At 38.2% G+C, this 12,981-nt stretch overlaps 1 long non-coding RNA gene across 3 annotated transcripts in view; it reads left to right on the top strand.

The window, feature by feature from the left end:
* The window catches only part of LOC113269400 (uncharacterized), an 85,632-nt gene that overhangs the window by 22,623 nt on the left and 50,028 nt on the right, over positions 1–12,981 (top strand). For all 3 annotated transcript variants that reach the window (XR_008960928.1, XR_008960927.1, XR_006411559.2), the window contains exon 3: positions 11,313–11,412. This is a non-coding gene — a long non-coding RNA (uncharacterized LOC113269400). The remainder of the gene's footprint in view (positions 1–11,312; positions 11,413–12,981) is intronic.

The following is a 12,981-nucleotide window of genomic DNA, read 5'->3' as shown; positions in this document are numbered from 1 at the left end:
CATGGTAGAAAAGAAGATTTGTGTCAGACACAATCCCAAATATCCATTCACTTATCCTTGCTTGGTGAAGGAACCTTGATTTTAGCTCAGTTTATAGCCATCCCGAAAGAAAACTGAAAACAAAAAACCTTCCCTTGCAGTTGATTATGTCCTTATGATTAAATTCTGTTCAGTGAGATGTGAGCAGGATTGTCCTTTGAGATCTCCTTAAGGGAAGGTCATGTGGCCTTCTTCATCTCTATTTTCTTCATTTGGGCTTGAAAATAAAATGTGATGGCTGAAGCTCCAGCAGTAATTCTGGCCCACTAGGTAGAGGCCACACACTGAGGGTAGGAGAGCAACAGGTGAAAGAGAGTCTGTGTCCTTGATGATTATAAATCTGCCTTACCAACCCTGGACCCTTTACGTCCAGACTTCACGTATGAAAGACAGAAATGAATTTATATCTCATTTAAACCGCTGTTATTTGTAGCTTTCTGTCTTTCTCACTTCTACCTAATCCCAACAGAAGGGATCTATTAAAGTCCTCATAAGTTGTTCTCTCTTGGGCAAAGTAAAGAGAAAGATCTGACCTTATCTCCATGATCATCTTCTTTTTCTACTCCCAACACCAAATATGATTCTATTTCCATCTGACCTGTAGAAGCCAAAGGCACCTAAAGAACTTCTATAAGAAAAGGAAACTTGTTAATTAACCCTAGCATATTAATACAGTAGCAGTTTCTCAGATAATATGCTTATATTCTCCAAGATGGCCTAATTAAATACACTGGGTTTTGTTCTGTGAAATTGGTTTAAATGATTCTCTTGCACTTTACACAGTTCATTAATTATATACCTTTAAGGACTCTTGAATCTTTTCCTAGAGTACCAAGAAAGGTAAACTAGCCAAATGTGACTTTTAAACTCAAACTTCAAACTGCTTTATCTATTACACTGAAAAGTACTGCACAGCTGTTTTCCCAGAAAGCCTGGGTTTTTTTTTTAATCATCCCTCATTTTTATAATCTAATCTCTACCATATTTCAATCTATTGTTATATATTGAGTCCTATGTTGTAAGGTTTAAAGTCATTTCCTTTTAAGTTTTCTTTTTACCCTTGAAAAGATACTTTACATTTTCAATAGTGAATAATTATTAGTGAGGTAAGAGTAGAGGATGGGAGGAGAAAAGAAAACGAAAGAAAAAATAGACCTTTAACACAGAAGAAAATTTATCTAGATGCACATTAAACTTTTGGCAAGGTAAATTCTTACGGAATACCAAAAGATTTTTAACCAGCAGGAACAAAGCTTTGACAAAACCAAAAGGCAGGTTTCCTTGTGATCTAATAAGATAATTTTGTCTTCATAATTAGCAAATTGATGTTGCTAAAATAGCACATGGAAAAGTATGCTCAAATGTTCCCCCAATGGGAACAATGTGCATGATTCAGAATGTGAGCAATGACAGCATAGGACAACTTTGAGGAAATGCACACAATTGCCAAATCATATCCTCAGGCACCAGACTGCATGAGTCCTCTACCCACTACAGATTCCTGTCTCTAAGATATGTTGACACATTTATTTGTCATGTGTCTTTCTTAAGTCTGCATGGTGGTGTAATTCTTTAGTATGCATGGTGGTGTAATACAGAAAGTACTGAGTTCAAGGCCAGAAGACTTGAGCTGTAGGCCAGGCTCTCACACTTATGGGCTTGTGCATGCCACTTGACCTTCCCCAGTGTTGATTTCCTCATCTGTAAATTAGGGTTCATGATACCTGTACTGCTTGCCTCCCAAGTGTGTTGTGAAAATCAAATGAGATATATATATTAGTGTTTTGTAAACTATGAAAATTAAACATTCTCCCACTGTAGATTTTTCCGCCTGTACCTTCTACTTATGATATTTCTTTTACTGAAAATTTTTTTGAAGATCAAGAGCCAGTCTAGATCTTCTAGTGGCCTCTCTCAAGAGCAAATCCCTTGTCCTCTTGAGCCTCTTTATTTGTAAATGAGAGGTTGGACTAGATTGATAGGTTAAAATGTTATTTAGCAGGAAAACATTTTTTTAAATAAGCTTATTCAGAAGATCAGCATGTAAAATGAACGAAAGCACGTTTGCTCTTAGTCGAGATGGTTGAAGCTGGAATGAGGAGAATTCAGAGTCCTGCCAAATTACACATCCACCAAGTCACACATACTGTACCCCACTCAGGCAACCCCTGAGGCCCCTTACAACAAGCCTTAGATCCTCCCACTCTAACCTGTAATGCTGATGTTATGATCCCAGACCTAGGTTTCTATGATTCTTCAAAAGTCACTCGACTATAAAGCAACAGAACGAAGCTGTAGTATGGTATGGATGGATAGATATCCTGACATCTGAACACTTGTTAGCTGACCAACAAATTTGTTGAAATGTAGCCAAGTCAGTCTAATCATGTGAATATCAAACTCCTTGAGATGGAAGATGTCTCTAAGAAGCTACGTGAAATGTCTCAACAGTCCTCACGGAGCAGAGAACTCTGCCGAAACTATAAAAGTAAATATTGAATGGGCAGTTCTCCAATTTGTTTTCCGCTAAATATACAGCCACACTGCAGTCTCTTTTTGAAACTGTTTTCAGTAAGAATGACTCAGAGATGAAGAAGCCACTTATAACAAAGCAAGTAATGCAGTGCCATTTCTCAATGCCCCCAAACAAGTGAGATTGCATATGGAGGTTGGCTTCAATATACACAGATCATATAGTCACAGAATGTCCAAATAATGTTAGAGAACAACCAGTCTATTTAACAAATGACGGATGTGAAATCCAGAGAGACTATGAGCTGCCCAAGTTTAGGAATTCATTCTTCATTAAGTAAATATGAGCTGAAAACTAACCATGTGCCAGGCGGTATGGATAGGAAGACAAATAAAACATGATCTCTGTCCAAGTAGTGGGAGAAGTCAGACAAATAAATCCATAATTGTAGTTAGATTGTTGCAGAACCAGGACTCAAAACTCTGTGTCCAAGTTCTTAAGCCAGTGTCTGTCCCACCATCTCACACTGCCTCTCAAAAAACATGAGAAATTAGTAATATGGAACTATGGCCAAACTGATCCAAAGATACATTAATGTCAACTAAGTCTAAGTCTTTGGAGTACACAAGTACTTATTCACATCTCTTGAGGACCTAGGAGTAAGAAAAAGGGTTCTATCCTTGTATGAAAGAAAATACTTGTAAGGACTTCCTAGAAGTCCTTCCTAGAACACGGAGGAAATCATGAATGGAAAAGTCCTGCAAACTACGCATGGCCTTTCCTCCAACTTTTGAAAAATTGCCATTGAGGTCAAAGTCATGAAAAATTCCATTAGCTACTGGCATACTTTTCAACCTATTTAAGCAAGAAAAGGAGATTTTAATTAGCTGTCTTCATGCACTTAATTATTTTTCTTTAGTATATAAAATACTGAAGAAATATACAAGATTTCAAAGATCCATTCCATCATCCAGAAAGAAAAACAGAAACAGAAACAAACAAAAAACTATGGCCATACCTTACAAAATCTTATTTCTTCATTCTTAGTAAGATTCTAACATGAAGTTTTTTTAATTCCTGCTCATTGTCTTTTCTAAACTGGTTTGTGGTTTTCAACTATAGCAAAGTAAAATCAGCACGTATACCGAATGAGAGAACTTTAGGGAACAACATCAATCAACCTATGTTTATTTATTTGACAAAAGTCTAATGCTAGTAGACCTGAGGTCAGGCATCTTTACAAAGAATCCATCATCCTTCAATCCATTTAATCCTTTCATTCATCTAGGACACATTTATTGAGTACCTTCTACATGAATACGATGATACGAGGAACTATGTAGAACACTAAAAAAATAGAACAGTGTTTCTCAACATGTGGTTTGAGGAACCACCTGCATCAGAATCATCTGGAGAAATTGCTAAAAATGTAAGTTGCTAGATCCCACTAATGTAGATTTTCTTTATCGGTTTAGTTCCCCATAGCTAGCAACAAAAACCAATCCATGCTCTCTTAGACAAAGAAGGAACTGACTGGAATGATGTCAGGGATCACAGAATTGACCAGAAATTGGAACTGAGGAAGCTTTAGAGGAACCACAACAAAAATCATAACACAGGAACAATGTGGTCTTCATGCTGACTCTGTAACGATTTCCAGTTCTAACTTTGTTGTCATCTTACTACTCTAGACTGAAATTTCTGTAAGTCTCTAAGTGATGGAGCCTTGGGCCCAGGCCCAGGTGATACTTCCTGAAACTGTACACTAAGGGAGATTCCTCTAAAGGGAAATTAGGATGAAAATGGGAAGTGGAGTTAAAACTAACAAATGCCTGGTTACCTATTAAATCAGAATCTCTGAGGGTGAGACTGGGGGGGAGTGGGGGTTATTACATTCTTTAAACAAGCTCTCAGATAATTATGAAGTATTCTGAAGGCTGACGAACACTGATGTAAAAGATATAGTCTATACACCAAAATAGATTTAAATCAAAATGGAAAGGAAAGACATCTTATTTATGAAACTGAACAATAATTCTAACTTCCTAATCAAATGTTGTCTCCCTGTGGATGTTGCCCCCATCTCCACCCCTTGCCCTCAACAGTCATCCAGTCAGTCAACAATGAGCATCTTTATAAAAAGGGATAGTATGCTTATTACAATAGAAAGTAAGTGTACACATATTTTTATGGAAAAAATAGATGCATAAAAAGCAAGTTTGGAAGACTGCATATCAAAGTGTAAACAATGAAAAAGAAAAAATAATTCCAAAGAAAATATAAACAAATTCATGACAGTTATGTAGAATAGATGCACTTGATATAAAAGATATAAAATAAAGATAAATGTAACTGAAATTGTTTATTTCAAACTGTTATGTATACTTTCTATATTTTCCTAATCCAACTCATTGATAGTATAATTGATCATTGTTAGTGACCATGTTCAGACTTTCACATGGCTGGTAGTTTCAGACTTTCGAGAAACACTGCATGTCAGATTTTCTTAAATTACAGAAATTTTCATCATTATCACTTACTATATGTCAGATGAAGAGAAATGGTCACCAACCAGCTCCTGTAATGCAGCTAATGAAGTAATACGTTTATATTTACTCATTCCAAACAACGTTTAAGGACTTTCCACATGTATAGTTTTATCCTAGGAACTATGTTGTAGGAAAAAAATGTAGAAGGGTACTAGCTAAAGAAAAAAGATAATTTTAACAGGAAACAACTAAAGAATCATATGAAGGCAACTTATAAACAAATACATGATGGTATACTCTAGATTCTAGATAGTGTCTAATGTCTGGTTTAACGGCCTTAAAGCATGTTCATCTCAAACTAAACAGTGGATGAGAACAAGATAAACCACCAGCATTTCTTTGGTGGTGTAGTCATATGTGGTAGGCATAGACATAAAATCGAAGACTTACAGGCAGTTCTGAAATAGAGTGTCAACCACTGTGTGGTAGCTGTGGCCCCGGGCAACCAAGAAGAGCCTGGCTCTTTTTAACAGGAAAGTGCGTACCGGTCACCACCAACTGCCATGCCCCTAGCTGATCATGGGGCTCAGAGGCAAAACAGAACAGTGAACCAACAGAGCAGTTAGTGGCTATGTTGAGGAATTAGGATTGTAGCTGGCATCTAGTAGGAGCTCAGTAAATATCCCTTGTTGAACTGTCCTTCATTTGTAAAGAGCTGCCGCTGTTACTTTGATTTATCCAACCCTCCCCCCACCATTTCCTCCTCATTTCCTCCATCCTCTGGGTCCCTGCCACATACAACTCCAGGAGAGCATAGTCACCATGCAGAGTGCCATCTTTGAATGAAATATTATATGTGTATCTGGATGGTGCATTGCAAAACATAACCTAAAATGTGCATTTAGTTAGAGGCCCATCCAAAAAGAGAAAGAAAGAATAAAAGTAATCTGGATTCAAGCAAGAAGGGATGTTTGTGCTGTTTTTATGCGTAATATTTTAAGCTTTGCCTTTATGAAGCTTAGATTTGTTAAAAGCATATTAAAATGCAGCTAGCTGGTTAACTTAACTCACAAGTCAAGTCTTATAGGTGTAGACCATTATTAGTATAATTATAGCAGTTAATAATATCATAGTAAACATTTATGTAGACAAATAAACATTACCAAAGTGTTTAAAATTAGTTAAAGCTAAAAGCAGTATCATTTTTATTCACTAATGAGGATGTAGTTTGACTGTTCTGTGGAACCTACAGAGAAAAAGACAGATGGACTAGAAGTTTAAATATTTGATGTAAATTTCAGTTAAAATACTCAGTTGTGTAATTTAACTGGAGCATAATGAAGCTCCACACGTTAAAAATCAAATTATTAAAGTAATGTTATTTTATTTCAAATGTTGCTTGTAATTACACAACATAACAGACACTGATAGTCGATATCAGCGTTTCTGTAACTTTTCTGATAATATGAATCACAAGGAATGTTTGTAAAAAGTACAATTCCTCAGCTTCCAAGGCTTGGAGTTTCTGATTCATCAGGTCTGGAATGAGACCAGGGAAATTGTATTTTTAACGAATTCCATAAGAAATTCTTATTATCAGGGAAAATCAGGAAACAGTAGTTTCCATGAACTGGTATCCAACTCCAAGACCCCATAGTACCTTGAAACATACAAACTTTATATTCAATCAAACTTTGCTTGTATAATCAATCCATCAGGCACTGGGCTTAAGACATTCCACATCTCTTTTCATCTTCATAGCATTCCATAAGATATCCATTTCCAGGATCAAACTCTGGAAAGCTGAATAACTAGATCAAAAGAAAAATTGAATAGGGGCGTCTGGGTGGCTCAGTCATTAAGCGTCTGCCTTCGGCCCAGGGTGTGTCAAGCCCCACATTGGGCTCCCTGCTCCTCTGGGAGCCTGCTTCTTCCTCTCCCACTCCCCCTGCTTGTGTTCTCTCTCTCGCTGGCTGTCTCTCTTTCTGTCAAATAAATAAATAAAATCTTTTTAAAAAAGAAAAATTGAATAATCGCAAACGCAGGTCTACCTGGCTCCGTAGCCTTTGCCCAATCAGTATGTATTTTCTTCTGCACATTGCCATATCCTGCTCTCAGAAAAGACAAAAAGGGAGAAGGGAAAGAAGGAAACAGAATTCCAGTAAGTGCACTTAAGCTTTTCAAGAGATTATTGAATATACCTGGTAAATTAAAAAGATAAATCCTCCTTAAATTCTCCAGTTGAAATGTAAAATATTAAAAATTGTTAAAATTTGTTAAAAACTGTTAAAATTGTTAAAAATTACATTCTCCTGTTGAAATGTAAAATTTTTAAAAAGAATCATATCCCAGGGGAAGACCAAAGGGAGTAGATGGTCATAAAATAAATAAAAAATTACCATTGATTTCTATATTAATGTTAAGGTAGATGTTATTTTGTTAGGAAGTGTAGAGCCCCTCCTGGTTGAGGAAGTAGAAGAGTAAGTAGATCATGATATGTAAGGGGATCTGATGTATTATTTCTCTGAAGTTGGCAATTTAAACTATAAGGAGAACATTCCTTCTGGTGGGTGCAACTCTTAATCTTGACTGAAGGAACTAAGGCAAAAGTAATGTACAGTCTGTACCTCTAACCTTTGTTTTGCAGTAGTGATGCTGAGAAGGGAGATTCTCTAAAGTCTCTCGATAAACAAGCTGAGTTATAAGAATCAGGTTATCTTGTACAAGTGCAAGAAATAATTGACCTGAGTTGAGCTAACTTTTTCAGAGAACACTAGCTGAGTTGAGCTAGTTTTTGTACAGAACACAGCTCTAATATTACCTTGAAAGGCCCAGCAAACAAAATCTTCAGGCCTTTGATGTAGAAATGGGACAGATAGCTCATGACAAGAAACGGTAGACTCTGTCAGCAAATTGTTATTGAAATTAATGCCCCACCCATTTTTAGTTTGTGGTATTGGTCTGAATGTAGACAATGGTGATTATTTTTCAGTTTTGTTATAGGATGCGGCTACTTCCTTGGCTTTCAAAATCTCTACTTCCTTGGTTCCTTTGTTTTAATGTATCACAGTTATTTCTGCTTTAAGGTTAGGGGAGGTGACCTTGGAAATAGACTTGGAGGGGGAAGGGTATTTATAGCTTAGGGGAGAACACAGTGTAGATGAACTTAGCTCAGAGGAGCTTCCAAAAAGGTAAGAGACCCATTAACCAGTAAGAGAACAGTTTTAGGAATGAGTCTATATAATGAAGTGGCCATTATAAAAGAATCTGATAAGCTGAAAGGGCCTGGCATAAAGCAACATCAAAAACCATATTCATTCTAGTCTTTCTTATATAGATGCGATAGGCCAGAAATTAACAGCTTAGTGTTAGAAAAGCAAAATGATAGGGGTGCCTGGGTGGCTCAGTCAGTTAGGCGTCCAACTCTTTATTTCTGTTCAGGCCATGATCTCAGGGTCATGAGATCGAGCCCTGCATTGAGCTCCAGGCTCAGCATACGGTCTGCTAGGGATTCTGTCTTTCCTTCACCCTCTGCCCCTCCCCGCACTCACACATGCGCATGCACTCCCTCTCTCTGTCTCTAAATAAATAAATAAATAAAATCTCTAAAAATAAAGAAAAGCAAAATGATATCCCAGGGGAGATGTTTAAACACTTAGGCAGGGGGAGGGATGGTTCTTACCTCCAAAGCACACTTTGCATATGAGGAAGCATCCTAGTGATTTTAAATTATTTTAATGTTTTGTCTCTATTGAATTTATTTTATTTATACTTAATCTTTAGCTGAAAATAGTTTTTAAAGACCTGAATGTATAAATTAAGAATGTTGAAGAAAAGGCCTAATTTTCAAAGGCAGGAAGTTCTATTACAAAAATGGAGTAATGGGGGCGCCTGGGTGGCACAGTGGTTAAGCGTCTGCCTTCGGCTCAGGGCGTGATCCCGGCGTTATGGGATCGAGCCCCACATCAGGCTCCTCCGCTATGAGCCTGCTTCTTCCTCTCCCACTCCCCCTGCTTGTGTTCCCTCTCTCGCTGGCTGTCTCCATCTCTGTCGAATTAAAAAAAAAAAAAATGGAGTAATGGGGGCGCCTGGGTGGTGCAGTTGTTAAGCATCTGCCTTCGGCTCAGGGCCTGATCCCGGCGTTCCGGGATCGAGTCCCACATCAGGCTCCTCTGCTGGGAGCCTGCTTCTTCCTCTCCCACTCCCCCTGCTGTGTTTCCTCTCTCACTGGCTGTCTCTCTCTGTCGCATAAATAAATAAAATCTTTAAAAAAAAAACAAAAAAACAACAACAAAAAAAACCCCAAAATGGAGTAATGATTAATAAATCACTACTGAATTTAGTAGTGATAATAATAGAGTGAATAATAGTGATTATTCTAGGAATTGACTGCCTTAATACTTTGTGCGTCTGAGATCAGGGACTAAATCCATTGTTCTTTAAGATCCTCCCAATTCTAAGAACTATAAATTTATGAACCAGAATCTGAAGGAGAAGAAAAATAAACCCTTTTCTCCTTTGTATGTCTATGCCTAAGAAACATTTTCAAACCAGATTTTATTATTTCTTCGTACCATTCCATATTCTATCTACATGCCAAGTGGAAAGTGTAGTTGGAAATGTTTTTTGGCCAAATATAACTCTGCTCTGGAAACTACTTCCTTTACCAACCACAGCTCTTCAGACACATCTTAGAATGTAGTATAAGTATCCAAGGAATACCCACCTTGGTCCCTTAAGCCCCTGAATTAACTCTTGGGAAAAATTGCAAATTGATTACTGAGGCATCTGGGACTGGCATGGGTGTCTGGCTTTTTTCTTGCATACCTCTAGCCTAGCCAACAAGTTGGTTGTGCATTGTGAGAGAGGACAAGCAAGTCAACCTTTTAGACATTTCCACATGACTGTTTCATAGGTCTATCGTACTTAACTTTCCCAAATCAAAACCAATTCCCTAAAAAATGTTCTACCTGCAATCTTTTCTGTCTCAGTAAATGGAACCACCATGCACCCAAAAACTCAAGCCCAAACCTAGGACTTACTCTGTTTTACCTCACTCCCCAAATCCAATTTATCAACAAATTCTGGAATTTCTGAACAAATTATTCTGAAAGAAATCCTAGATTTCACCATCATTACTATTATTATCCTGCTCCAAGCCACCATCATCACACATCTGGACTACTATAAAAGCCTCCTGTTTTCACTGTTGTTCTTCTATACTCCACCCTCTAGTCAGAAGACAGAATCAGCTTTTAAAAAACATAAATCAGTCTGTATCTCTTCCTGGCTTAATCCAACCCTGTCCATGGCCTCCCACTGTAACTGGAACATAGCCAATAGTCTTGCCATACCCTGAAAGACTCTATATGGCCTGGCCTCTGCCTATGTCTACAATCTCACCTCCTGCCTCTTACCCCTTTGTTCAATTCACCCTAACTACATTGTCATTTCCTCTGTCCGATGGACATGTACACCATGCTCCTTTGCACTTAATGCCCTTGGATTGCTGTTTCCTTTTGCTGATATGCTTTTCCCTAGGCCTTCTTATTAAGATGTCTCCTCCTAATTCAGGTCTCAGCTCAGTTAGTAGCTCTTCAGAAAAGCCTTCCCACCTTTCCTTTCCCTATTCATTAGATTTTAGGGGATAGGTCCAATTTTTTTTTTTTTTTGGTCTATGTGCGTCTATTACTTTGATTTATAAATTAAGGTAAAAATAAATGTATAAATAAAAAAGCTTCTCTAATCACTATATATCACTTTGTTTTGCTTTCTTCATTGCAATCATCATTATCTCAAATTCATTTTCTTTATTTATCTGCTCTCTTTTTTATTGTGTGTTTTGCACTACAATGTAAGTTCCATGAGAGAGGAGATTTGTTTCAATGATGCATGTCTGCCATGTCAACCAGTGTATCCCAGTGCCTACAAGGCCTTTTGACATTGTAGACTCTCAATAAGTATTTGTTAAATGAGTAGATTTCAGTTGCCTAAGAGAGGTAGTTTCCTTTGGCTGAGAATGGTCTTGTGCATTCATTTGAAAAGAGTGTTTAGTGAAATATTTTGTCCAAGTTGAGTTCTGTTTGCATATTAAGATACTACTGCCAATAGCCATGCACATGGAATGGTTCCTTGACACAAATGAGAAATTGTCAACATACATGCGAAGCTTGTCACAAAGATGGCAAATAGATTGATATCTATATCTATTTCAGCATGTCAACGGGAAGGTTCACATCAAAGTGAAAACTGAAAAGCAAATTTAATGTTGATTTGGATCTGGTAGCTAATATCTGAGTTCTGCTTTCTAGGCAATGGGAACCATGTGGAATTGCTGATGCTGGAGGTGAAACCAGAATATGAGGATACTCTAAACTGACTTGCAGCATAATAAGAATGGAAGAATAAGAGGTAAGGATAGCTGCCTAGATACTCCAAATAGGATGCAAATTTATGAGGATGTGGTTATAACAAGTTGTTTAGAATCAGGGCTTTGAAAAACAAGAGTTCTCATTGATTGAATGCCTACTGTATGCCAGGTCATTGTCTAGACTCTTTATAGAAACAACATAGATAGGTATTGTTTCCCCATAGCTATATAAAAAGTGGAGCAATAACTTAAACTAGATTTTTCAAATCCCAAAGCTGACATTCTGTCCACTACACCACACGGTCTTCTTCTGATGATGCACTCCATTTATTTCTGTGACTCCTGGTGCAAGTTTAGAGCCTGGCACAATATCCTCATAGAATCATGCCTAGCTGGGCAGTAAATGCCCCTGCTGCCAGAGGAGGGGGCACCTAAATGTGCAAGCTGAGCTGGGTCCAAGGTTTGCTGACTAAGCAGGTTTCAAGCCTTGTGCTCACTCCTCTTCCTCCTCCCTTTCTTTCCTAGCATCCCCTGCAGCTCACCTCTGCTTCTGTCCACTGGGGAGAGCATCTTCCAGGTGCTAATAAGAAAAAATACTGTGGCCATAGTGTGAGGGCAAGAGGCCACTGAGAACCTGGGCAGGCATAGGTAATGTGATATGAAGAGCAGAAGTGTGCAGCCCACACAGAGAAAGAACTGGGTAGAATGCAAAATTGAAGAGGATGTGCATAAGAGGAAAATCTTCCTAACAGAGGTGAATTAGTTATGGGACTAACTCCCAAGGTAAGGGATGTGGCTCCATTCCCTAACTCATGAACAGAGGACATGCTAGAGAGGACAAGCAGGAGACAGGAGGGGGACATCAATGACTAATAGGTGCTTTCCACCTTTGAGTTTTATGAAGATGATTGGAACACTTTTGATCGGAGGAATAAAAATAATAATCATAGGGGCTCCTGGGTGGCACAGTGGTTAAGCGTCTGCCTTCGGCTCAGGGCGTGATCCCGGCATTATGGGATCGAGCCCCACATCAGGCTCCTCCACTGTGAGCCTGCTTCTTCCTCTCCCACTCCCCCTGCTGTGTTCCCTCTCTCGCTGGCTGTCTCTATCTCTGTTAAATAAATAAATAAAATCTTTAAAAAAATAATAATAATAATCATAAAAATGAAGAGATGGAGCTGATTAAGGGCATTGTGAGGGCTTTGGCCCTCATGCTGAGTGAGAAAAATCATTCCTTCCAACTGGGAGATATAGAGGCAAGCTGTTCAGAGTTTTGAATTCAGAGTTCAGGTTCTGCCACTTGCCTATTATATGAACCTCAGCAAATTACTTAGCCTCTCTAAGTTACCAAATAGGAATAATACCCCATTTTATTGGTTATCTCTCACTATAAAGTAGGGATAACATCATTGCAGAGGATTCTTATAAGATTGAATGAGATAACTCATGTAAAATTCAGTGTCTAGCATGTAGAAAGCACTCATTGAATGACAGCAGTTATTAATGGGTCATGGGCTTGTGCAGAGGGGGAATATAGCCAGGTCACTGCTGTCAAGGTCAGATTATGGGAACAATTTTTCCCTTTAAACTTAGTGATGTTGCCTCCTTGG

Source organism: Ursus arctos, unplaced genomic scaffold (assembly GCF_023065955.2).
Source record: "Ursus arctos isolate Adak ecotype North America unplaced genomic scaffold, UrsArc2.0 scaffold_22, whole genome shotgun sequence".
Classification (NCBI taxonomy): Eukaryota; Metazoa; Chordata; class Mammalia; order Carnivora; family Ursidae; genus Ursus; species Ursus arctos.
The sequence above is the reverse complement of the archived record's forward strand: the minus strand, read 5'-3'. Positions and strand labels throughout refer to the sequence as shown.